The 25,468-nt window shown below is 47.9% G+C and overlaps 1 protein-coding gene across 1 annotated transcript in view; it reads right to left on the reverse strand.

Annotated features, from left to right (window-relative positions):
* LOC142578991 (leucine-rich repeat, immunoglobulin-like domain and transmembrane domain-containing protein 3) overlaps positions 1–25,468 on the reverse strand; it is a 272,600-nt gene that overhangs the window by 140,281 nt on the left and 106,851 nt on the right. The window contains exon 2 of the mRNA XM_075688755.1: positions 9,032–9,107. The gene's annotated coding sequence lies outside the window, so the exon portion shown is untranslated. The remainder of the gene's footprint in view (positions 1–9,031; positions 9,108–25,468) is intronic.

Below are 25,468 nucleotides of genomic sequence, written 5' to 3' on the forward strand. Positions count from 1 at the left end.
TATATATATATATATATATATATATATATATATATATATATATATAAAAGCAGGGAACATAAGCACATTCACGTACGACTGCTGCTTCCATAGAGAGGACAGGGATTTCCGCCACGTTTCAATGGCTTCTGGCATCGAACTGCCTCCAACAATAGCCGATTCGTGAACACTGGCTTCTCCCCCCTACACGCACACACACGCGCGCACTTTCTTTATTTTGTTCCGCCTCCTTTAACTGCGTGAACTCGCAGCGCATCTTCTGCCGCTGTAGCTGCGGCGGTTCTATCAGCGATGCTCGGGATGAAGTGTAGGCATTGAGGACTGTCGAACTGGAAAGCGCTGTTCAAGAAGGTTCACTTCTCAACGATCCTGTCTACATAGTAGAACTGGTTTCAGCCGCCTCACATTCTTCCTTTTCTTTTTCTCTTCTTTTTTTTCTGCCGGCTCCGCGCGAAACCATTGTGTGCTTCTTTCTGGACCAGAGATCCTCCGCAGTGACTTTCTCCACACGGAAGACGACGACGGAAGTTCGATACTCCCATCACCACTCCCTTCGGCTTTGTTATTTCTTTTTCTGATTCCCTCTTGCCTCATCTGTAAAGATTTTACACCCGGCGCGAGATGTGAAGTGGCTTTTGCCCCTACCATGGTACTATACACCACTACTCGGCCACAACCTCTTGTGCTGTGCGTACCTTCCTGCGCTTTGCAGCTCGTCGCTTTAGCGCGCACTCGTCGCACTTTGCTCGTCGCCCGGCCCTTGCGTCTTCCATTGTGTTCCACTCGATGTATTATTTATAACGAAGAGGCGAGGGACTGTGGCGCGACGTCTGGCCTAACCCCCGCCCGCCTACTCTGACGCGGTGATCTTCGAGTGAAAAGAAAGATTTAGACCACCCCGTCTTCAATTTCCCCTTCAAAGGAAACCCCGCCGCGGCGCCAACCAGAACGCCCGCGGGCACCAATGACGAGTCAAACTGGAAATCTGGCTTCATTTTGCTCTGTTTTATTTTTCCATCTATTTGTATTTCTTCAAAAGAAATGCAGGCGCGCTGTTCTTTTTTTTTTTACTTATTCTTATTCTTCTATCTTCTTTTTTTGATCGTGTCGCACTTTTTCCGTTTCTCGTCTGCAGCCGACGAGCGCTTCGTGGCCACAACTGGAATTCCCTGAGCATGCGAGGTGCTTGTTGTGCCTCGCGTTTCTTCTTTTGTTGTTTCCTTGATATTGAGATCCGCAGAGACCCTAGCTCGTATAGAGTGGCAGAATAAGTGGACACTCGCTCGCACTCAGTCATACTCGCCAGTATTTTCGCATGTCATGAGCTAACTCACACCCATGTCCACTCACACACCCGTCGGCGCTCACTCGCCATTCCCAGTCGCTTCTGTTCAGACTCAATGGCGCTCACTCACGCTTACACTCGCGTCCGCTAACACTATAGACCTGCCGACAATCGCGCTCGTTACTCACGTTCACTTCGAACTCACTCACAGTCGTTCCCACTTATACTCACTGGCAATGACTCCCGTTCAGACATCACGTCCACTCATGCTATTCGATCGTCACGCTCATTGGCGTTCTATCTCGCGCCCTTGCAATGAGTGCCGAGCGACTACATCAGAGATTTCGTCAGTTAGTACGCTAACGTATGCTATTACAAAGCTGCGCTCTTGGCATTTCTGATATTTCCAAGTATGGAGAAACGTTCGACGCCGGATCGAGTGGCTTCTTATATAGCGCTCCGTTGCTGTATGCCCTTTAAGAAGTCGCTACTGTATAAGAGCTCCGCGAAAGCTCTGTTTATCACAGACTTATGCCACTGCTTGCACTTTTCCTCTCTGGCGGTGTCACTGAAGCGGTAACGGTATACTAAATTATCGTAGCATTCCTGGAGACGTACTTCGTAACGATTCTTTTTTTCTCCGATTATGTTTATTAGCTTGACAGCTCATCCAGTCAAGTTGTCGATTCTGGAAATGCCCATGGAGCGAGTGCGAGCCAATTAATGACGAAATGAATGACGTTTAGCATGCCTCCAAAGGTAATAAGTTAAATGTTATATTTCAGTGTTATAGCCCCCTGAGAAGTTGTGTGTGCGCGCATGCCTGCGTGCCTGTGTGTGTGTGTGTGCGTGTGTGTGCGTGTGTGTGTGCGTGTGTGTGCGTGTGTGTGCGTGTGTATGTGTGTGTGTGTGCGCGTGTGCGTGTGTGTGTGTTTGTGTGTGTGTTTGTGTGCGTGTGTGCGTGCGTGTGTGTGTGTGCGTGCGTGTGTGCGTGTGTGTGTTATTTCTTTTGATTAGTAGTGGTACGAGTAATGACACCATTGCACTTGTTAACCCTCCTGGGTCGCATTTCCGAAGGGTGCTTTTTCCTCGAACGTTTTTATTATTTATTATCGTCCGTCTCGCCCAGCCGCCGATAACGGCGACAGCGGAAGCGAAGGGTGCTGATGACGAACGGCAAGAACACTGCAGCATAAAATGAATCGTTGGAAAATATAGTCCCCAATTTCTTTCTCGGTTGAGCAGTAAATGCAGAATGAGAAATATATGGGGTCGCTGCAAGGCCTTCTTTGTTACCAAGGAAACACGCCTTATCGAGGGCAAAGATGTTACCTTCCATTATACTGCCGGACGACATGGAGCGTTCCAAGTGCGTGCGCTGGTCTAATGGGCGCGCGGGTATAGTGCGTTGCCTGGAAATCGGGCAAGCAACAAGCATCCCTAATCTGCGAAAAACCATTACCAATCCAAAAAACGTGATCGCGAGAATCGGCAAATAAGCGATCGACGAGCCCGCAGTGGCAGCCAATTGGGAAACCCCACTGGAAGGCAAAAAGAATCGAGAGCGAGGTCAGCAGAGTAAGAAGTCGATAGTATCCGTCTGCCTATCCGCTCGTTTGTCTCTCCGTCAACCAATTCGTTAACTAAGCCATCCATTAGTGAGTTGGCTGAAACAAGGGCACAACGACGCTGATGGCAAGTAACCGAGCTTCAAAGATCGTTTATCATGATACATTGAGGAACTTATATTGCTTGACCATTCTTTATCCCGCTCTACGGTGTATTTTTTACAGCGAAGCTATATATAGCTAGGGTTCTATGGATTTTTCGGGTCCGTCAACAAATCTTTGTGTGCAAAAACTCCGCACCCGAATTTATTGCAAAATCTTTTCATTCTATGCAAAATCTAATACGTCTCATCACTTGGATATGCATATTCAGTAGTTTAGTTATCAATAGGCATCATTTTCAATATCATTAGACTCTCACGTAGCTTTTTGGTTGTTTTTTCTTGGTTACGTGGGTATGAGCCATTGCTTAAGGGGGTATGAGCCATTTATTGTCTTACGTAACGGACAAATTTCTCGTTGGGTAAGCATAGAAATACTACGCATTTAATCACAAAGGAGATACGAAAATGTGTGTGCGCACCTATAGTCATTCCTTTTCTTATCGAAACATAACAAATTACACGACAATTGACCGCTAAGACTGCTCTATCATTTATTTTTCATAATTAGTTAGTACACAGTGAAGCTGTAAAAGTCCTGGAGTTCCGCTCTGCTGTCAATAAATGCGCTTCTACGGTAGGGCAACGGACGTCCCCATGTTTGTCGACTATATGATAAAACTCTAGTCCATCCAAGTTTCATTAAGCTAATTAACTAAGAAGTATGCTCAATCGCAAATTACAAACAAACGTGTTTTGCTTCGTGCACTCGTTTGGCTTTGCTGTTCAACGTCGTTCGTAACGTAGATTGGGGGCGAATTTGGGAGCACATCGACAGCTTCGCTGCCATGCCACCATCACAGGGTGGCTTGGCCTATAATTTTTTTTTTCGTTTCGGCACTGCGAAATTGCGTTGTTACTATTGTTACTCTGCTTAAATGTAGTATCGACCGCTATTCAGTATGCAGCCCTAAATTACAACGCACTGTGGTTATCGTATAGGCGTTGGCAGTCTACATTGAGGTGCATTCAATGAGAATCATTTCAATCTTTGGTGGCATCGAATACAGGTCCTTGAACATGGTGCATTACATTTGCTCATTCAAAGCTTCTTTGTTTGCTTCTCTCGTTATATCAATCAATCATTCCATCTCCAGACATAGAGACAAGTTTATATCATCATTTCAAGCAGCCGATAAGCTTAAATACATTCTTGTTTTAGCGAAAACTTGCAGTTCTTACCCGGCAATAACATTAGTAAGTACAGCAGGTCATATACGCGTGTTTTGCGCATTCAAGTTGGTTATATGTAGTTAGGTGTAGTTACGTTATTCTCCTCCTCTGCAATGCTGCAAACTCCTGTGCGTGTTCTCGCAACTCCTTTTTGTACTTTCACTTCTTGACAGAAATTGTGTATGTGTTTGCGTGTGCTCATTTTCACTTCCATGCCTTTCTTTACACTTGTGCAGAACTCCATGTCTGTTCGCGTTACTATGACTGCGTTGAATGCTTTCTGGTGGTGCTTTCTTTCAGTTTGCCCTGCGACAAGACGTAGACGGCGGCTCTCGAGGCGCTAACCTCTCCTTTGTGTTCCTATCAATAATAATAAAACAAACTAACACTAGAGATGATGAACTAACACGCGCTTGATTTTCTTCTTCAGAACTTCCACACACACACGCACGCACATATCTTCAAAAGCTCTCCCACTACCAGCAAAAACTAACACCTGTGAGCACTCCCACGCACTATTTCCCTCCATACTCTTCTTGGCTCTCCTTTAACTACATTGCCTCCCTCTTTTTTACCCTAAACGGACAGGTTTGGTATCGTTATCTAGAGAAACGCACCGACCAGAAACGAGAACTTGGAAGCCTCCAGGTGTTTAATTCTGCTGTCAGCAGCACGTGTCGGGTTTGTACCGCCCGTCGAACACGAAGAACAAAACGAAACAGAAAGAGAGAGAGGGGGAAAGAAAAGAAACGAACAGGTTCGACGAGTCTTCTTCTAAGGCCTTCGTTATCCCATTCCGAGTGTCCTTTCTTCCTTTCAGCAGAGGTCTCTTCAACGTAATCAACCCTAGTTGCCTGCCTCGGACAAAATGGCGAGGCGCTGAAGAGAAATGGAGAAACAAATATAGGGCAAGAGGCGACACAGACACCGAGAGCTCGCGTTTCACACTCGGCTTTTGTTCGGACACGGTGGCGTTGCAGCCGAAAGGGAAGGGGGAGCTTCCCAGGCCGGCCTGGTGGATAAGCACCCAACCAAGCGCCGTGCTACGTTCAGTACGCGTGTCGCAGGCAAAGTGTATAACTCGCGGGGAATTTCAGCGTGGTATGTTTGGCACGCGTACAATTTTCCCGCTCCCGGTCGGTAGCAAACGTGAAATGGGTCCTTTCCACCAGCCACGCCACGGCGCTGTTTACTTGGTCTGCTTAGCCTGCATTGTGTCCTCCTCGCCCGCCACTAGGGCCGACGAGGACGTCGAGACACCGTAGCCTGCCTGCGGAAAAGAGCATCGCAGCTCTCGGCGTGCTCTTGCTTCTCCGAATGTGCTGCGGCGACGGTGGAAGGTGCGCGGGACAAAAAACGTTGCTGCGCAAAGGAGCCGGCCTCGATTGCACCGCCTCGAATGAAACACGAGGTGTCGTGGTGTACGAGCTAAAAAAAAAAAAAAAGAGGAACGTGAAACGAAGAAATGCATAAATAAGGGCCGCCAGCGTATGTTTCGCGCATTTGGTACCTACGAGCCTCGCGTTTATGCTTCATCCCACCAAATCCGTACACTGCAGTGACAGCTACCGGCCTCGCAAGTCAGCTAGAAAGTGAAAAACCGAAGAAGGGGATCGTCCTCTATTGTCCCCTTTTCGTCGCGCTTAGCGCGTCGCCGACTGAACCCGCCACGGAAGGATTAGCCGTGCGCAATGGGCGATCCTTCCTCCTTTCTCAGGAACACGCCGCCCGACTCTGGTTGCTGATTGCCCGACTCATGCGCTCGCCTACGCCACGCTGCACGGAGCAGACGAGGCGAAGTATAAATGCCAGGCGACTGACACGATGATGGGAATGTGCGCGGGCTTTTAGCGAAAACGTGCTCGCGTTCTTCTTCGCCCCGCCCGGCGCGAGAGACGGGCGACGACTCGCTCTCGTCGTACCTAAAGCCACGCGCCACCGCCGCTTTCTTAAGCAGCGACCAACCTTTGGTGTGCGCCGCCTTTTCCCCTCACACCAAATCCGGTTCCGGCATTTCTGGTTTAAGAATCTCCGTCTACGTCTTGTCGCAGGGCAAACTGAAAGAAAGCACCACCAGTGATCTCAAAGTCCGCCAAGCGCGTACTTTGCACGGCCGCACGCGGTCGCGCGCATCGTATCTTGAAAGGGGTCTACAGACAGCTCATGCGCGCTGTGTTATCGCCTCTCTTGCGTGGAAACGATAGACCGCACGAAGGTCACTTCGCTCGCTGCTGCTGCCGCACTTGCTCACACCAGCGTTTTGACAGCGAGTGTCCGCGCTCATCGAGTGTGATGTGTTCTTGTTTGCTTGTGCGCGCTGACACCATGCTTGTTAATTAAGTTAGTAAGCGAATGTTCCCAATTTCACACGACCGATAAAACTACTGTCCTTACTTCGCATAGCTGTGTACTAATTTGCTGTCGCAATCTATGCTTCGCCTTTCAGGCGAAACTGCGACATTTTTTTTTCTTTTTTAGGGGAGTAGAGGAGGCCGACGGCATCGTAACTTAGCTTCTTATATAGACGATGCGCCCATCTCAAGCACAGGAACAACGAGGCATCGATTAGATATTTATCCGTATTTGTCCGTACTTAAAATTCATTAATAGCGTGACCTGCCTGTACGTGTACGGGCAGGTCACGCTATTAGGTCACAGTACAGTACACGTCACAGTACAGGTCATAACCTGTACTGTGTGTGTTCATCTTTGCTCTTTGAATTTATCATTTTGCTCTTTCTTTCGTCTTTTCCTCCTTTCTTCTAATCTTTCTCATTCTCCTTTATGAAGAGTAGGCAGGCGTTGTGCTTCTTCCGGTAGTAGTTGCCAGCCTGCTTTTCGCTTTTTCTTTCCTGTCAAGTGTATATATGTTTTCTGAACAAATAATAATAATAATAATAATGTGATTGTCCCCTGCGTCAATTATGGATACCTAAAATTTATTGATCTTTCCGTCGTCAGGTGTTCGTGAAGAGTTACGACACGTACCTCGGAACATAGCACTTTTTTGTGTGGGTAGTAATAATTCAGTGATACGCGTTTTTGCAGAACGTAGTCTCGGCTCCTTAAAAGGTAAAGACATCCTTTAAATCAGCATAAGAAGTTCCACAGCGCTGTACCTAAAAGATGAACAAGCACTTCTCGGCCAGCCAGTTCATCCCACAGAAGTGCAATAACCTTATTACATGTGTATAAGAAACAGCTTTCTTGTCTCTCTCATTTTTTCTCTCTCTTTCTTTCTCTTCTTCTTTTTTTTCCTTAGAAGGGACGCTGGTCTTCCTCCTGGTCACGCAAGCAGGGTAGGGAAGACCCTATAAGCAACAACTGTGAGATTTCGATTGCAGAGCTCACATAATATGCGCTGTTATCTACTCTATAGAAGCAGTGCGAACGCGCATTTCGTTCTCCCAGAGAATGGAGTTTGTTGTTATTGTTGTTGCGGTCATCGTCATCGTTTCAAAAATGTGTAATTTTTACTTCAAATGTACAAAAAGGGAAAACGAGAAATTTAAGGCAAACACAACGTTTCAAGTTCCTCTTTTTTTTTTTTAATTCCTCTTCCGTTTCAAGCTAGCGTTCCTCTGAAACCGCGGTGTCCTGCAGAACAGTCAACATTTAACAAGGAAAACGGATTACCGGCGCCGCATTCGTTCCGTGTTTCTCTCTATCTCTCTCTCTATCTCTCTCTCTATATCTCGCTTCCGCTTCCTCTCAATCGCAAAGCAAATATGCATAACAGGAAACACAAGAACTCTGTCACTCACATTTCACGGCCAGAAAAAAAAGAAGGTAAGCATGTACACTCTGCTTTTCTGATTAGCCATGCGTTACAAGCGAAACCAGGCAAAGCCGCTCGCCAGTTAATCAGCGTGGTTTAACTTTATTTAACACCCTCGTTCGGGGAGGAAAAAAATACAGAAGAAATAATACACCAATATATAAATATATATATATATATATATATATATATATATATATATATATATATATATATATATATATATATATATATATATATATATATATATATATAATGCAGCAGTATCTCCAGAGAGCACACCATCGGCACGCTATACGCACTGATACGCCCCGTTCGGCCCGCAGGAGATTTGTTCCTGGCGTTCTCCATCTCTCTCTCTTCTCATGACCTCTGCAAGCGCTAGTTTGTTTTTCCGTTTCTTTTTTTTTTCTCTTTCAGCGATATAAATGCAGAAACCTGAATGGTCTGGCACAGCAGTGGTGGGCCGAATGCGCGCCCATCGATTTCTCTGTTCGAGGCAAACTGATCCCCCGTAATGATCCCCGTGCGCTGTACTGCAGCGCCCATCGAACCTTGCCGGCCCTGTTCAACCTCGCTCCCTGCCACCCCACACCCCTCCTCCCCTTTTCTTCTTGTTATCTTTTTTATTATTATTTTAAATTCCGCTACCTTGCTCTTTTTGTGCTCGCCATCGCGGAGAAGGCTTTCGCGTGATGTCATTTGCGCTTGGAAATTTAAAACTCCTTCCCCGCGCAGTTCTCTCGGATACGGGGCGGCGTCTTTCTTGCTCATCGCGAATCGCCGTGGGGGGAGGGGGAGGGGAGCGGGCGAGAGCGAGCTGCCGTTTTGAAGGAGGGCCGGGCTCAGAAAAAAGCGTACATAAGGCGACGAAGAATGTTGCGGAAACTTTTAAAGGTGGTGGTCTTCGCGTGCTCTGACAGAATTTCTCATGACGCCGGTGGTCTGAAGTGTAATGAGTATTTTTCTTTCCTCTTACGCTCGCTCCCCCGATGCTGCTGCTGACGAATACGATCGAGACTGAAATAGGAGAGAGAAAAATCAAAAGGAGAGCGAAGTTACGAACCCAGCTTCCTCAGTTGTTCTCTGCCTCCTCCTTCTTCCGGTTCCGGTGGACAAGTGCGCGCCGATGAAAACTCGACCTGCAATTCAACGTGAAGCAAAATGCGCACTTCATTTCAGGAACGGTTACGAGACTAAGCAGAAATATATTCTGAAATGTTTTATTCTACAATACAGAAACAAATAGCGCCGAACACGGGTCTAAGAGAAGGACGACACAAGCAGCACTGTTTGAATCGTTCTTTATTTCGTTCGTATTCTTCCGTTTACAACGTACACATTTTTTTAGTTATGCATTAATTACTTCGCCGTCTTTCTTTTTTACAGATTTAGACATTTTTGTTGCTATGGTCATGTTATTTCACAATGTGTGGAAGATACCCATACATACATTATGTGGGAGCACATACTTTTGTGGGTATATGCCACGTGATAAGGAATCAACATGAACTTCGTCCCAGGTTTCGAGCTGTTTTTTGCCGATTCAGTATGCACACCTCGGCAGAGTTAGTTAGTTAGTTAGTTAGTTCGTTCGTTCGTTCGTTCGTTCGTTCGTTCGTTCGTTCGCTCGCTCGCTCGCTCGTTCGTTCGTTCGTTCGTTCGCTCGCTCGTTCGCTCGCTCGCTCGCTCGCTCGCTCGTTCGTTCGTTCGTTCGTTCGTTCGTTCGTTCGCTCGCTCGCTCGCTCGCTCGTTCGTTCGTTCGTTCGTTCGTTCGTTCGTTCGTTCGTTCGTTCGTTCGCTCGTTCGTTCGCTCGCTCGCTCGCTCGTTCGTTCGTTCGTTCGTTCGTTCGTTCGTTCGTTCGTTCGTTCGTTCGTTCGCTCGCTCGCTCGCTCGCTCGCTCGTTCGTTCGTTCGTTCGTTCGTTCGTTCGTTCGTTCGTTCGTTCGTTCGTTCGTTCGTTCGTTCGTTCGTTCGTTCGTTCGCTCGCTCGCTCGCTCGCTCGCTCGTTCGCTCGCTCGTTCGTTTATATTGTACAGGCCAAATGAGGCCACCAGAGATACAGAAAAGGCGATCGCAAGGGTTCTTTATCAATGGAGCACACAAGTCAAATTGATGCGAAACCAGCAGCAGACAGGATACCATTTGAAACTCTTTTGAACTGGGCGCACATATTTCGAAAATCGCGAGGCGGGCAACGGAAAGTTAAAATGCCGCCTCAGATGGATCCTCAGCGAAGAAGAATCGGCATAGCGATGTCCTATACTTGCCGAGAAGGCTTGATAACGTTAGTCTGCCACCCAGAAATTGTTATTGTATGCAGAGAAATCCATTCTCCCCGGTAGCTCCGGGTAACTAGTGCCAGCGCTATCGGTGGGCAGCCACCTTTTATTCCTTTCGGAACATGACAGTCTCAGGCTATTCCGAAAAAAAAAAACTTTTGTTCGGCATATTAATCTGGATTTTAAGTGCGCACGTGTCACTTCGACGTGGTGAGTTTTCGCGATTTTGAGACGTCGCGTGACAGACGGGCACTTCGAGTTCAGCATGAAAAAATTTTGGCCAATAAATAGCGTAGGACTCACTGCGAAAGAGGCGTAGAATCGTGTTATTTTTTTACCCTCCTATTGTTTGTTCTAATTATGAACAATCAGTGTGTACATGTCACATCGGATGGGGAGCTTTCGCGGTTTTCGTGACGTCGCGCCACAAGCAGGTGAAGTGGGGGTGGCCCGAAAAAATGCTTGACCAGTCGTGGAGGGCTGCGGCCAGCAATGGAATTGAAACAGATTGGATTAGCTTTACGTTATAATGCCCGTGATTTAGATATATGCCAGGGCTTTTGCATTCCGCCCTCATCAGAATACGACCACCACATCCAAGAGTCGAACCCATCACTTCATATCAGCAGCAGGTATTCCACAATTCGTGAATCAACGTAGCCTAGTTTTCCATGTTTCTATGTTTAAAAATAAAGAAGGAAGAAATTAGTAAATCACAGCGGTGGGTCCTGTATGATGAGTGGCGAGGGTGAATGGTCAGTAAAGAAAGCGCGGAAAATAGGTCACCGAAGGGCGAGCATTCATGAAAAAAATAATATACATAAAAAGATATGCAAAGCAAAACAAAAACGGCAACAAAATGAGCAAAGGAGGAAAAAAATATGTCGGTGAGAAAAAAAAAAGAACATCGCGTAAGTTGAGCCCCTACGGCCATATATTCGTCGCACAGTCAGAAAGCGCAATACGTATATCGACAACACGCCAACTTCCAATCACCGAGAACTTTACCCGCGTATCTGCACAGTCACTACGCGAGAAATATTAGGAGAAAAGAACCGTGCACACGGAGTAGAATAAAGTGCTACTGTACAGTTACCACGTCCAATTCAATGACGATACATTCCAAAGAAGAAGAAGCCTGCCCGCCACAGTAGCACAAAAGGCTATGGACCGAGGTCGCGGGTTCAATCACGATGGCGGCGCCCGCGTAGCAGTGAGGTCGGAATGCAACACTACTCGCGTGTCCCGTGCATTGGGTGCCCGTTAGAGAACGCCAGTTGGTGGCAATTATTCGGCAGCTCTCCACAACGGCGTGCCTCATAGCCCACTGTGCAGGTCTGGGACGTTCAGCCTAACAATATTATGGACAACTGAAAAGTGAAAAACAAGCATAACGAGTACCTGTGAAGCTGCCACAGAAGTGACGGTGACGTGCACTTATGAAGACAAAACGTTTATCTAATAAACGGCGACTTAATTCCTTTAAATGCGAAAGAAAAATAGAGCGTCGTGAGGAACGAAGGGCCAGAGGATATAAAAGACGGGACAAATAATTTTCTGTTGTGGACAAACACGCACACGAAAGCTCACATACACAAACAAACAAACAGACAAAGAGACAAACAAACAAATAAGATAACTACTGAAGATCACCGACGGCACGCGCTCTTTCACTATACACCTGCTGATGCGTTCTCCGTAATGCAGGCACGAATGCCTCTACTCTCGGTGTCTGTGTGCGGCACGAAATACCGCGTGAATCGCGCTGCGTGTTAACGCACGTGGTTAACGCAACGTTGTTGGAGTTAAGCCCAGCGAGGGTAGGGTTAATTACGGCGGTCTAAACTCGTAGAATACTTAAATAAGTGTCCAGGGGACATAAATGAGAGTCGTTCGGCTCGGGCGCCTGCTTTCCACTGGACCGGCACGGTAAGTATCCTCGCTCCCTTAAGAGTGCTGGTTTGTCCCGTACGGCTAAGACCGTCATACCCTAAGAGTAAGAGCGAATCGTTAGTGCTTTTTGTACAATTTTGAAAATTTTGAAGTTCTTTTCTTTGGCTGCCTTTTGTGGCACGTAAACATGACGGCACAGAACATCTTTGAAACAGTATTATTATTATTATTTCTTTTGAAAACATACATACACCTAACAGGAAAGGAAAAGCGAAGAGCAGGCTGGCAACTGCCACCGGAAGGGACACGACGCCTGTCTGCTCTTCGTATAGAAGGAGACAGAAACATAGAAATGTAAGATAGGAAGGAGAGGAGGAAAGAAGTAAGAACAAGCGCCAGGACAAATGTCGAAGAATAAAGCAGAACACACACAGCAGAGGTCACGCACAATTGGGCAGGTCACTGCAGGTCACGCTACTAAAGAATGGTGAAATATAAGAAGTATTGCGTGAAGTCTCTTCATTTACGAAAGAGAAATGTACTACAAACGCGAACTCAAGTTAGTTGCCTCTAGAAAAGTGAGGAGAGCGCGTTGAGCTCGATCGAGACGCACAACCACTGGGGTACAAACATTCGTCGAGTGTCGTACACCGCAGGGCAAGGGGATGATAGAGTCCCACCGGTAACGTGCACTGCGCAATTAAAGCGGGACACTACAGCACCAGGTGCTGCAGCGTCTCGCCGCAACCCTCAAAAACGCACACGATGGACTGGCTACACGTTCCTTGTCGGCATGAACGCTCACACACCTTCACTCAGCCAACCTTTGGCTTGAGTAGCTGTGCTCTAGCGCGACGAGGCAAGCTTCCACCGTGAACACGGGGCGGGAGCGTTTCATTTGCGACGCTTTCGTCTGGATGCTGCTTGAGTAGGTGTCGGGCAATCAGCAGACGAGCGTCATCAAGCTTGCACAAAATTTCAGTGCAGACACATTCGTTATGAGCGCAAGTCGAAGCCGGCCGATCAGCCTCTTCATTTCGAGCGATCCATATACGTGTGAACGTATCATTGGGCAACGAGAGATACCCCACGTGATTCGATTTTGTTGCAAGAGTCAGTAATGCTGCGCACAACTGGACAATCAATATAACTGCGCTGTAATCAACTAAAGGCAGCTGGGGAGTCCGTAAACATGGCAATCTTCCATGCGGTTAACTCCTGTTGCGCGTATTTCGGTGCAACGTTAATCGCTGCCAGCTCCGCAGTTTACGAGGCTGGATGGGGTTCATGAAATATATGTCGTACTTGAGTCGAAGTGCGGAAAAAAGCTGCAGAGGTGCCTTGGCCGTCGCTGTGTACAGGCGCACCTATGAATACTTGAAGATAGCCTGCAAATCTTTCGAACATGTGTGACTGAGTGAATCGGCATATTGCTGAAGCAGGCATATCAGACTTTTTATGTATGTCGGGGATGCTGAGATAAATGGGGAATACGTGTTTGGTGATATATATCTTTCGGAGGCGGAAGCTTAAATGAAACAGCGCGTTCAGAACTGCCAACAATGTTCATAAATAATGCCGCCTTATTCCCATTGAGAAGACGGGTGGTGAATCAGACGATCAAAGAACAATTGACCATTCGATGAGCGGTGTAGAGGCTCAATGTAATGTAGAGCTCTTTAGTCTATTTGCAGCCTGAAGGGTAATTGATGCGCTTCAGTGAGTCATGCAACAAATTGGGCCTCACGAGGTAATCCATGCATTAATCGTTGGGCAACGCGATGATCGTGTTCAAGTTGGGCCATCAAACTAGGTAGCACATTAGGACAGGTAACGCATACATCATGCCTGCGGGTAGAGATGGCTTGTGCACCTGCAGAGCCGTTGTTTGGTTGCAGCCTGCACCTCTAGCAGTCAAGGCGGCCGCATACTTAAGGGGGGATTGCGACTTCAGATGACACTAAAGATGCCCGAAGCAATCTTTAATAGCTATCGCTGCCAAACTCTCGTGTCAGATATTTAGTTGCGCGCTAGGGGGCTCAAATTAGTACAGAGTATTCAAATTCGCGCGCCTTCTCTCATAGCAGATGTAGTCTGAAATTGCTCCCGAGTAGAGTACGTTCTTTAACAGCTCTAAGGCTAAGGGTGTCAGCCACGGAACAAAGCAGCACCCTCAAGGGTGCGGAAAGCTTTCCTGGGTGTTTCGTATAACAAATGCCCTGAGCGCCACTGAAACACGAATATTCATCACTTTGGCACCCAGACACACTTCGCCTTCAGTTTTCGCTAGATGCCGCGACCTCAAGTACGGCTAAACTTTTATTGTTTTCAAAAACGCTCATAACCGCAGGCTCGCGTTCACGCGTGGGCGTGCACGCCATCCGTTACAGATTAATTGAACTTTTTGGTGTTTTAATTAACATCGATAGCTTCCACGCTTGCCCGGTGCCCTGAACCACGCTCACTTCCCTTAAAGAAAGAGAAAAAGAAAAATAATGCGGAACAGGACAATGCCGCGCGAAATTGAATTTCGGGGCACGCTGCCATAATAAAAGCGGTAACGCCCAGGCACGCGGCAACGAAAAAGACTAAGCAGGATGGCTCAAAGTGCGAATGTTCATTAGGTTCAAAAATTACTGCGGCCGACCCCATGGGGTCACGCATACTGTTATTAACGCCCCGGTGTGCTTTAATTACAACATTCCCGGCATCCAAACGCAGAATGCCGGCGAATATGAGATTCTAAGCCAAGATTTTGGATTATACGTTAGAACTGCTGATATGCTGCCTCCTGCTCGCAGTGTACACACACGTGGAAAGAGAAAGAAGAAGAAGAAAAGAAACCGAGCTCATGAGTCCCAGCGGCGAGCTTCTTAGGAGGCAATTACGCGCCCTCTCCTTCATCTCGGGGCAAACGGGGTGACCGGCCCGCGAGCTGCACGGCGCAGAACAAACAGGGCTCACAACAACGCCGGCGGCGGCGAACGGTGCTCCAAGCAGCGTGCGAACGAGCGCGCGCGTTCGGGGCAGAGTGCCCCGCTTCTTCGTACACACGTAAGCGCGCACGCTTATACAGGGGAAGGGTGGGAAGAGGGGGGGCAACGCAGCCCACCCACCAGCCCCGTCCTTTACCCGGGGCGCGCGCGCGCGCGCGAGCTCGAATCGCGAGCATTTGCGGAGTCGCGGCCGAGACTTTGTGGCCTGAATATTTCATGCGGCGGGGGCCCCGGCGCGGCGACGAACAGTGTGCGCGCGCGGAGGGCGAACAGCAACTTCCTTTTAGGCTAATGTCCCCGGAGCGCGCCAGTTCCGCGCGGACGCCTCCTTTCTTCCGCCCGTGGCGCGCGCCCGGAAGCAGGCTTCCGCACTCTTCCTCCGGCCGTCCACTTCCTCCGCCGTCCCAGCGCGGACCGCTTCGCATTTGTTTTATCTATATTTGCAAACCTCGACGAGAGCACCTCGAGAGAGGAGGCGTCGGCAGATCGAGCACGCCGGAGCGAGGCGGGTGTGTTCTAGCGTGTCCCAAGAGTCAGCGGAGGTCCTTTGTGCGCTAGCCTGCGACCGGTCGTCGTCGTCGCGGTGTTGCTACGTTCGTGGCAACGCGCGGGCTGAACTATACGTATAGTGTTTCTAACACGTCTCTCTTATGAGGATTTTCTTTTCGAGGATGCCTCGCTCGTCTTCTTGCTCTCCTCGAAAGACCGGCATCCCTGCGAAGTGTTTTAGCTGGAAAGGAAGGATGAGACAAAATGTCGTAGCGACGCCCGAAAGGCAAAGAATTATTTGCGATAGCAAATTATTAGACAGCTATACGAAGTAAGGATAGTAATCTTTTTCGGTCATATAAACTTGTAAACGTTCGCTTACTAACTAAACTAACAAGCATTGTGTCGCGCGCTCACAGGCTGGCATGAACACACCTAACTCGATGACCGCGGACACTTGCTGTCAAAATGCTGGCGTGAGGAAGAGCGGCAGCAGCAGCGAGCGAATCGTCTTTCATGCTGCGTCTCGCTTCAACGCGAACATAGCGCCGAGAATACAGCGCACGCAAAGTCATTGGAGACCTCGCGCGCCTAGACTGTACCTACCGCAGATCGCTTAAAAGGTACGGCCAGGGCGGCCGCGCTCAGCCACGCTATATGCAGCCGTCGGCGGAGCGGAACGCCTTCCGCCCCCCCCCCTCCCTTGTTGCCTTGCGCGCGATATATCGCGCTTCCTCCCCACCCTCCTCCTTCGCTCGAGCGAGATCGAGCCACCATCCTTGACGGCTCACACTTGCACCCTTTCACTCGTACACACAGCATTCAGCGCGTGGCTGCGATGTTGTCGCATTTAGACTATTTATTTATTTATTTATTTATTTATTTATTTATTTATCTCTCAATGCCATTGCGTCGTTACAGAGAGAAGTGGTACAACTGTGGTACGTTGTTGCAGATTTAGGTCTTGAACTTATATTGATCTGGGTTGCTGGCGATGGGCGCGGGGAGGTTATTCCATTCCGATGATGTCTTTAGTACGAATGAATGAAAGTACAAGTTGGGGCGGCAGCTTGGCACTTGAACTTTAAAACGATGGTACGGAAAATCAATGCGACGGCGACGGCTATGACGACGACAGTGGAAATACTCCTGGAGTGTTCGTATAACTGGCGTCGCAATAAAAGGAAGGACATTTGTCGTCGTGCTGCTCGCGAACGATTTGTATTGGTGAAGCTGGCGGATGGCTATGCAGCTATATACGACAGCTATGCAACTATGCACAAGTCTACGCAGCGGTATACTACACTAATCAATGTGCAATATAATGTGATACAACGTCGTACATTCTCTGTCATACAAAGAATGAGATGCATCGACACAGTTCTCGATGTGAGGTGGTAAAGAATGGGAGCAAGCTTTAATTCTCTTCCACAGCGCCACAAACGTCCTCTCTCGCGCGGAGGCAGTGTGTCGTGCTGACACCTAACACCCATTGAACGCAATGACGCCAAACCACGATCCGCATCTGCAACTGTCAATATCATCACTCCGAGGTGCATGGACCCTTACAGGAGTCAGTATAATAATAAAAACCCAGTACCCGGCCTAATCATCGTGTAAGAGTTATTCGTGTACAGCGAGAGAGAGAGAGAGAGGAACGATACATAGGAAGGCATGGAGGTTAACCAGAGGCATCTCCGGTTGGCTACCCTGCATGGAGGAAGGAGTAGGCGGATAAACAGGTAATGAGAGCAGGAGGGGAGAGGGGGAGAGAAAGAGAGACGAGCGCAAACAAGCCGCGTAAGCTGTACGCCGTTATTGCATGGTGTTACATGCCGACTCGTTCCAAGATCATCCAATGAACATCGTTTATATTGGCTCCACCAAGAAGGAAAAAAATCGTAGCAAGTAATTTGAACAAAATTCGTAAGTGCCGTCGAAAACAACCACAAGTGTTTCAACGACGACGACAACAGCAGCATGACGACAAGGACAACGACGATTACAGCTCCACGACAGGATAGCTTTCACGTTCAGTCCCCGTGATCGAATCCTTGCGGGCAACAGAGATTCCTGGTGGAATTTTCCGTCAAAGAACACGATGCGATAAGCACAGTGATAATGCCTGTGAGAGCTCTCACGAAATCTGCATAAAGTACCCTCGACACCTTATCCATCGCTGTGAAAGGATGACCAGTCAAGAAGAATGGTGGGCCGCCAACGGGCCAATGCCATTTTAAATGCTTGTATTCGTCACTAGAGGCCTCTTACGCGTGTATCTGCATCATCAATTGATTGTTGCAAGAGAGTATTACCGTACTTTATAACATGAAGGGCGTGCCTTCGAAAGATTCCGAGAAGTCCTACGTTCAAATACATACCCTGTCTATAGACGAAAAAAAATTGCGCGGTTTGTTCAGCACTTCTGGGGAAAGCACAATGCCTTGGCACGCAGTTTACCACCGAGGGAACTGACAATCATTCCTGCAGCTTGTATTATGTACCAAAAAGGGGTCCAGTCCCATAGTTGCGAAATGGCACGTCTCCTCACTTCGTTTCTTGAAAGTGCTGGGCTGGTCTCCTATTAATGAAAATATTTCTAAAGCAGCAGTTTTTACGCAACGCAGCATAATTAAGTGCTAAGCGTTAAGCAGGCCTAATGTCACCTAAGAACGTTAACATCATCAGCTCCGCCATGCTCACCACCAGATGCACACAGCAAGTCTTACTATTTTTTTTTTTTTTCGCTAGAAAAGCGCGTCCTCTATGCACCTACACAGCACTGTTCCTAGGTACAGCTTCCTTTGTGGGTAGTGCATCCCGTGGCTGAATTTAAAATCGGGAAAGCGGCAAAGCTCCAAACCAAGGTTTTTGTGCGAATAGCATTATTTGACTGCTTCAGGCGTGTTGAGCCTGCCTGCGTGCCTGCCTGCCTGTCTATCTATCTATCTATCTATCTATCTATCTATCTATCTATCTATCTATCTATCTATCTATCTATCTATCTATCTATCTATCTATCTATCTATCTATCTATCTATCTATCTAACCAACTAACTTACGCCGACCCAGTGGTCTAAGTTCTCTACCTGCTTGGGCCACAAGATCGTGGTCGTTCCAACGCCATTCCAGTTTCGCGACCTTATACACTCGTCACGCCGTCATCACCACGCCTTCTACTCCGGCCCAGTGGTTCAAATTGTCTAATAGCTTGGACCACTAGATATTGTCAGGACTGGGGGCTCAATCCCATCGCTCGTAACTCGTTGTCAAGATTGGAGTCGGGCATGAATTAGAAGGTAGCTGGCCCATGCCGTCGTCCAACTTATCCACGCTGAGGACGTTGATGAAGGGAAGGACTGTTTCTCATCGAGAACGAAGAGTATGGGTTTATTTACAGTATCTACGTGCAGTTCATCAGTCTAGCATGACTGCGAGAGAAAGTACATCAGTCTAACATGACTGCTTGAGAAAGTGCACTGAGCAGCCGCACAACAGCGGTTTATAAACACACGGTCCTCCCCCGATACCCAGGTGACGGAAACGGCCGACCAGTCATCGTAAACAAGCCGCCTCTCTGCGGGACGGCTTACACACACACACACTTCCGCACAGGTTCACGGCCCGGAGCCGACGTCAGACGGACTTCGTAGAACTCGGGGCTTGTGTCAGAAAAGGTGCCTTTTATTCCCCGAGCTGACGCCCGCAGCGCGGCCGGGTGCCCATTGTCTTGCGTCTTGGACAGCGCGTGAGAAGGAGCCTCGAACTACGTTCCCGCGAGCACTCCTCCACTCGCGGCACACCAGGGCGGCCGCGGTGACTCAGTAACAATAGTTGGTCCGCTGAACGCATTCAGTCACAACGGCGACGAGGCTAGAGCGTAACGGTGGCGTTCCAAGAAAAGTTGCCGCCGCTGTCGCAACTGGCTGGCAAAACTTGCACCTCAGCTGGGCCGTTCTTAACAGTATGTGTTCGGGGTCGTGATGCCGTTGTGATGGCTGCGGTTTCGTCATTCCAGAATTGTCATCCAATTCCTGTCATGCTGTCGTCATTACGTCGTCGTCGTGACGCAGTCTTCGTCATGCCAGTAACGCTTCACTTCAGTAACGTCATCGAATTGTCGTCAAGCCGTCGTCGTCATACTACATTCATCATTCCATCGACGTCCTTCCTTCGTCTTTGTATTGTAATCATGCTGTTGTCATTCAGTCGTGATTATGCCGCCCTCTTCGTGTCACCGTCAGACAGTCGCTATCACGCCTCCACTGTCAGACCGCCGTCGTAATGCCGTCGTGGTAGTGCCATAAACGTCACTCCAGCTTCGTCATCCAAAACTCGTCATGACATCGCCCTCACGCCATCGTCGCCATGCAGCTTTCGTGATACAGGCATCGTCACGCCATTGTCCTTATGCCATTGTCACGCCATCGTCTCCACAGCTTCATCGCCAAACAGTAGTAGTCGTTTATTCATTGTAATACCATCCTTGTAATGCCGCCGCGGTCATTCATCGTCATCATTGTAACTTCGACATCCAATCCTTGACATGCAGTTGTCACCATACTGTTGTCTTCGTGTCATCGCCGTCACTTTTTCGTTTCCTCACCATTCTCACTTCGCTATCGTTATACCATTGTTATCGTGTCACCATCGTCAGGCCACCTTTGTCGATCAACCGTCGTCATCCTTTGCTCATCATTCCCAGTAATCATGCTTTCGCCATTCAGTCGTGACAAGCCACCGTTGTCATGCTATCGTCATCATTGCGTTGTCGGCACACGTATGTTATCTTTCTTTCTGTATTATTGAAATGAAAATAAAAGAGAGAGATGTAGTCACTCTATAATGGGGACGGCTACTCCTATTTTCAGAGCAGAAAAAAACAATATAAAAAGATATACGTAGTGAGAAAATGAAAAGAAACCACGTCACAGCCCATAAATCCACCGCACACAGCCCTGTACATCCACGAAAATATGTATACATAAGAGGCAAAGGCAATCATGCATCCGTTGTCATACCGTCTTTGTCATGACGTTTTGGTCGTGTCATCGTCGTCATTCCCGCTTCTTCACGCGGTTGCCGCTGTACCGTCGTCGTCCTCTCATTGTCCTCATGTGATCGTCGTCGCGTTGTCATCGCTATACCATCGTCATAATTTATCGACATCTCATTGTCCTCAAGCCGTCGTCGTTATAGCCTTTATCGTGCCATTGATATCGTTCCTTGTTCGTCAATTTGATCGTGACTGCGTCGGCCTCATACAGTCGTCATCATGGCTCCATGCTCACGCGCGGCCTTGCCAAGTGAATGTCGTAGCAAAGTGTGACTATATCAGAGTATATGGCACATAGCCAAAGCAACGAAAGTCTCAGAATTACCACTGCAGGTGGTAAATAGACGTCACTTCAGGAATATGGTCTGCCGCTGCATTGCTCAATTGCTATTCGCATTACTGTCGACTGTCATCGTAAGCTGAGTTCTGCCGCGATTTTTCTTTTTAGTTTCACCGACACAGGGTCTTCGAGCAGTGTCTCGAAGGCTTCCACTGGCCAAGTTCGTCATAAAAATGTCACGGCGGCCCTTTTCAAGACCCAAAATGTCGTTCGTGCGTGCGTGCGTGCAGGAAATTTTCTTTTGCCCGGACACCATAACCATCTCGCTAAACTTGGGACATCTTGACTATTACATACAGCAAGAAGAAAAGAAAAGCCATCAGCGGTGGGCGTTATTGCCTTCTGTTCTCGCCCCAAGCACTGACAGACTGAGCCCATCGCTGCTCAGTTTGGCGACCTGGCGAAAGCAGGTGTATGCAGCCAGACAAGTCGTTGCTGCTAGACTTTCATTATGGTCCTTAATCACTGCAGGATATGGAGAAAGAATCGGGCGGTTTAGATAGCTGCATTAACTTGAACAAGTTCCGAGTGCTGATGGCCTCTCCTGCGTTTTTCATTCAGATTTTTTTTAATCATTCCCTGGGTAAAGTTCTCGTTCATGTACACGTTGTGTTTTGTATTGTAAAGCGAAGTCGTTCGTGCTAAAAAGCTTTTGTCCAACGTTTGGATTATTTTAAAACCTTTCTTTTTTTTCATTGAACGTTACTGCAGTGTCGCACACCCTCGTGAGGGTACACGCTCGGCCAACGTGCGTTTTCTGTCTCCACATCTCCGGTGATTCCCGCTAGAGGGTTTCGCGGAAAAAAAGAGAGGACACGGAAAGTTTCTCTACGCGCTTCGTTTAACCAACTAGTTACTAGCAAGAAACTGCTTTACCTTTCGCGGGCCTTATCGTAATTTTGCTGCGGCTGTATTATCCGCTGCGATTCTATCCCTCGAAAAAAAAACATGTTCCTTCTTTTTCTTTTCTTTTCTTTCTTTTTTTTTTTTTTTTTTTTTTTTTTGCTCGTCACCGCTCCTCCAGCGACATGTTCAGCCCTGTGCACCTAATGATGCTCCTTGAAAAAGGCGAGCTTCAAATCCACGGTATCTATACATGTCGTACGTACAGGAGATACAAATGAGCGCTTCCGAAAGAGCAGTTTGTACCGCTTTATAGGGACTCCCCTATTCTGTCTTGGACGGCGCCATTTTTCTTCATTCATTCCTATTTTTCCATCGGGACCATATAAGGAAACGCTAAATGAGCCAACTTGCTCGACGAGATTTGGCTCTTCATAGCTGCGTGGCTTCCGACCAAAAGCAAATTAAAAAAAAAAACACGATTGATGTCTGTTGAAAGGGCGGGCTATCAACTGAAATGTTGTGAACTGGAGAAGGCCGGAACTAGCTCTATTTGGGCTAAAATAAAGAACTTACTTCCTGATCTTTATAAATAATCCACCTCAAGCAACCGAACGAAAAGGAAGATGTTTTTTTGGAGCGTATGTGTCCAAAATGTAGCCAACCAGAGTCTTTTGAGCCGAGGAAAATATTGCGTTAAATATGGTACGTGCATGAATTATTGATCACTCTAAGGAGCGCAGCAGTAACGTGTTCAAAAACGATATATGATGTCCTTGCTTGATGTCCATGCTTGAAATATTTATGTCCTTGGTTGAGAGAGCTGTTTGTGATGCAGTGGGAGAGGTTAAACATGGTTGGCTAGCTTGCGCTGGCGGATAGAAAGATGAACGATAAGGAATGAACAGGGAAACAAAAACAAGAGAGATATGTAGGGCCACATCCAGACAGCACTGATCACTACTCAACGGGAGGCGGTTGCACAAATCTGATGACTTTCGAACGTCGCTTTGAACGCTCTAACACGCTTGGTTTCTGCGTACACGACGGCCAAAACCAAGGTCCGAAAAGTGTTTTCTCCTTTAGTGGGCGGTCTAAAAGACTCGAAGCACTAACTGTTGTTAAAGAGGGACAGTCGTCAATTAAGGAAGTGCTCTATAGCTTGTTCGCATCCGCGAGGAGCAGCACGTGGAAATAGGAGCATGTGAACGTGTACCCAGCCATGTAGTTCACTGAGCTAGGTTTTCGTCGTTTTTTTTTTAATGTGAAGGATTTCTTCGCGAACATTTGCCACTTTGACAGCATCTATATAGCCGCCTACGTTTTGCTGCTCTCGTGTTCGTTTCGTTAACTCAGTGTGTACCAAACGTCAATTATCGGTCATGACATGAATATCATGAAATGTGTGCCATGTACGTCATGAAACAGCCGCCTGCGTCTTGGTGCTCTCATGGTCATTAACTTGGTATGTGCCAAAATTGGCATAGTACGACAAGAGTGTATGACGAGCATAAATGATGGGTCATGACATGCGTGCCACGTAGGTCATGAAACAACCGCCTACGTCTTGGTATGCACCAAAATTGGCATAAATGATATGATGAACATAAATGATAGGTCATGACGTGAATGTCGTGACATGCGTGTCATGTAGCTCCAGTGCTTAGGTCTTGGTGCTCTCATGGTGTGTTTGGTTAACTTGGCAGGCACACTGCTTCGCATAGCATCGATTCCCGCAGGACGTGGGATCTGCCGACTTTTCCTTTCTTTAACTGCAGTGTTTGGGCCGCAGTCGAATGCGCAAGTAAGGGCCGACCATATGCACAAGCTAGAATAGGTCAGTCACTGCCCACGAATTTCACTGTCCCCGCTGTATACGTGACGAGCAAGTGTCACTGCGCGGCCGCCGCACCGCATCCTCCCTCGAGAACTGGACGGACTCGTTAAACGTCGAGTGCCCGTCCTCCGTCCGTCGTCGCGTGCTTTACGAAGCGCTAAGAAATAAGATGCCGGGAGAGAGACGTTTTTTTTTTTCATTTACGAATGATTTCGCGCCAGTTTTGGCGCTATAGGCCGCACCACGTCACGAAGCGGCGTCGAGGAGCGGCGTCTATCACTCTTGTGAGACAGGCGTTTCCTGCCAGCGAAAGAGGAGCGCCTCAACGCCGACAGACGAGGACGGAGCACCGCATTAGAGGATACGCGACGCCTGTCGTTCGGACGTTCACTGACAACGCACCTGCCTTGAACGGCTTCTTTCTGCTGAATGGCCGATCACCCTATCCCAGGGAAGGAAGTAAATAAATATTTAAAAAAAAAACACCGCCTTTATGCTCGGACAAAAGGAGGAGTCCTCGAGGGTGCTCGACAGAAGAAAAAAAAAAACGGCGCTAATCTGGACGACCAAGAGTCGTATACGTGCGCCAAAGAAATACCGCTCTGACTCCAGTCCTTCGGCGTTGTTTTCTCTCTTTGACCATAGTGCTTCTGCGCGTTAGCGCAACTTAGAAAGCGCCTCTTTCTTTTTTTTTTACTCTGGTTTATGCGTGTACTATTTTCTACCATGCGGATACGCCTTGATACGCAGTTGTGCACGAAGCGCGCAGTCTTAAATGACCAGCGTAGAATGTATACGCTGAACCCCCTCTGCTTCAATAATAATAATAATAATAATAATAATAATAATAATAATAATAATAATAATAATAATAATAATAATAATAATAATAATAATAATAATAATAATAATAATAATAATAATAATTGACAGTGTGGTCTCCGGGCAGATTAGCGTCCTGTTGGTGCAGGGTATATCCGGTGCAGGGTACATGCGGTACATGTGGTGCAACTAACAACGAGTAGCCTCCTTTGTTAGTTGCGTAAATTTTGGAACTTTCAATTTTAGGGCGCCTGATGTTAGCTGCATTTAAATGAATCCGACAAAAAGTGGCGTCGAGTTGGCTGCTTGGGCCGAAAACCGCTCGTCGAGCTTATACGTAAACGCAAGCGGATCGGGCCTATTGAGCGCCGAGGCGCGTTTACACCAACTACCGGTAAGGGGTGGTTTGACTCGCCATATTCGCTTGGCAAAATGAACGTAAATGTGGTGGGGTCGCTCACAGTAATCTCGTCTTCTTACTGACTCGACCTTCTCGCGTCGAGTTCATGTAAACGAAGCCAGAGAGTCGGGGAGTCAAGCTATGCGGGACACCTCGTAACATTATACGATCCTGCTAGTGTTCTACTGTGGAGCGAAACACATTGCTTTAATAAACCCCGTGGAGACATGCATAGGCACGCGATTTCGTACAACGTTTAGTGGTTCCAGAAGGCCACCAAATCGTCAGAACATAAATATTGCGCCTTCTGCTTGTGTTCCCCGACAGTGGACTTTGAAGCGTGTGATGACGAACCATATAATCTTGAAAGGGCCGCCATACGGGCGGAGCAATTGCCGGCCTCGGCGGTCGACCTAAACCGCCTCTTCCAATAGAGAGCTTTAGATTAGGGATCGGAAGCGGCTTGCAAACGCAAGAACTAGGGTTCACGGCACTGCGCATGCGCACACTCTGACGTAGGTGTCTGCGCATGCGCAGTGCCGTGG

This window comes from Dermacentor variabilis, chromosome 4 (genome assembly GCF_050947875.1).
Source record: "Dermacentor variabilis isolate Ectoservices chromosome 4, ASM5094787v1, whole genome shotgun sequence".
Taxonomy (NCBI): domain Eukaryota; kingdom Metazoa; phylum Arthropoda; class Arachnida; order Ixodida; family Ixodidae; genus Dermacentor; species Dermacentor variabilis.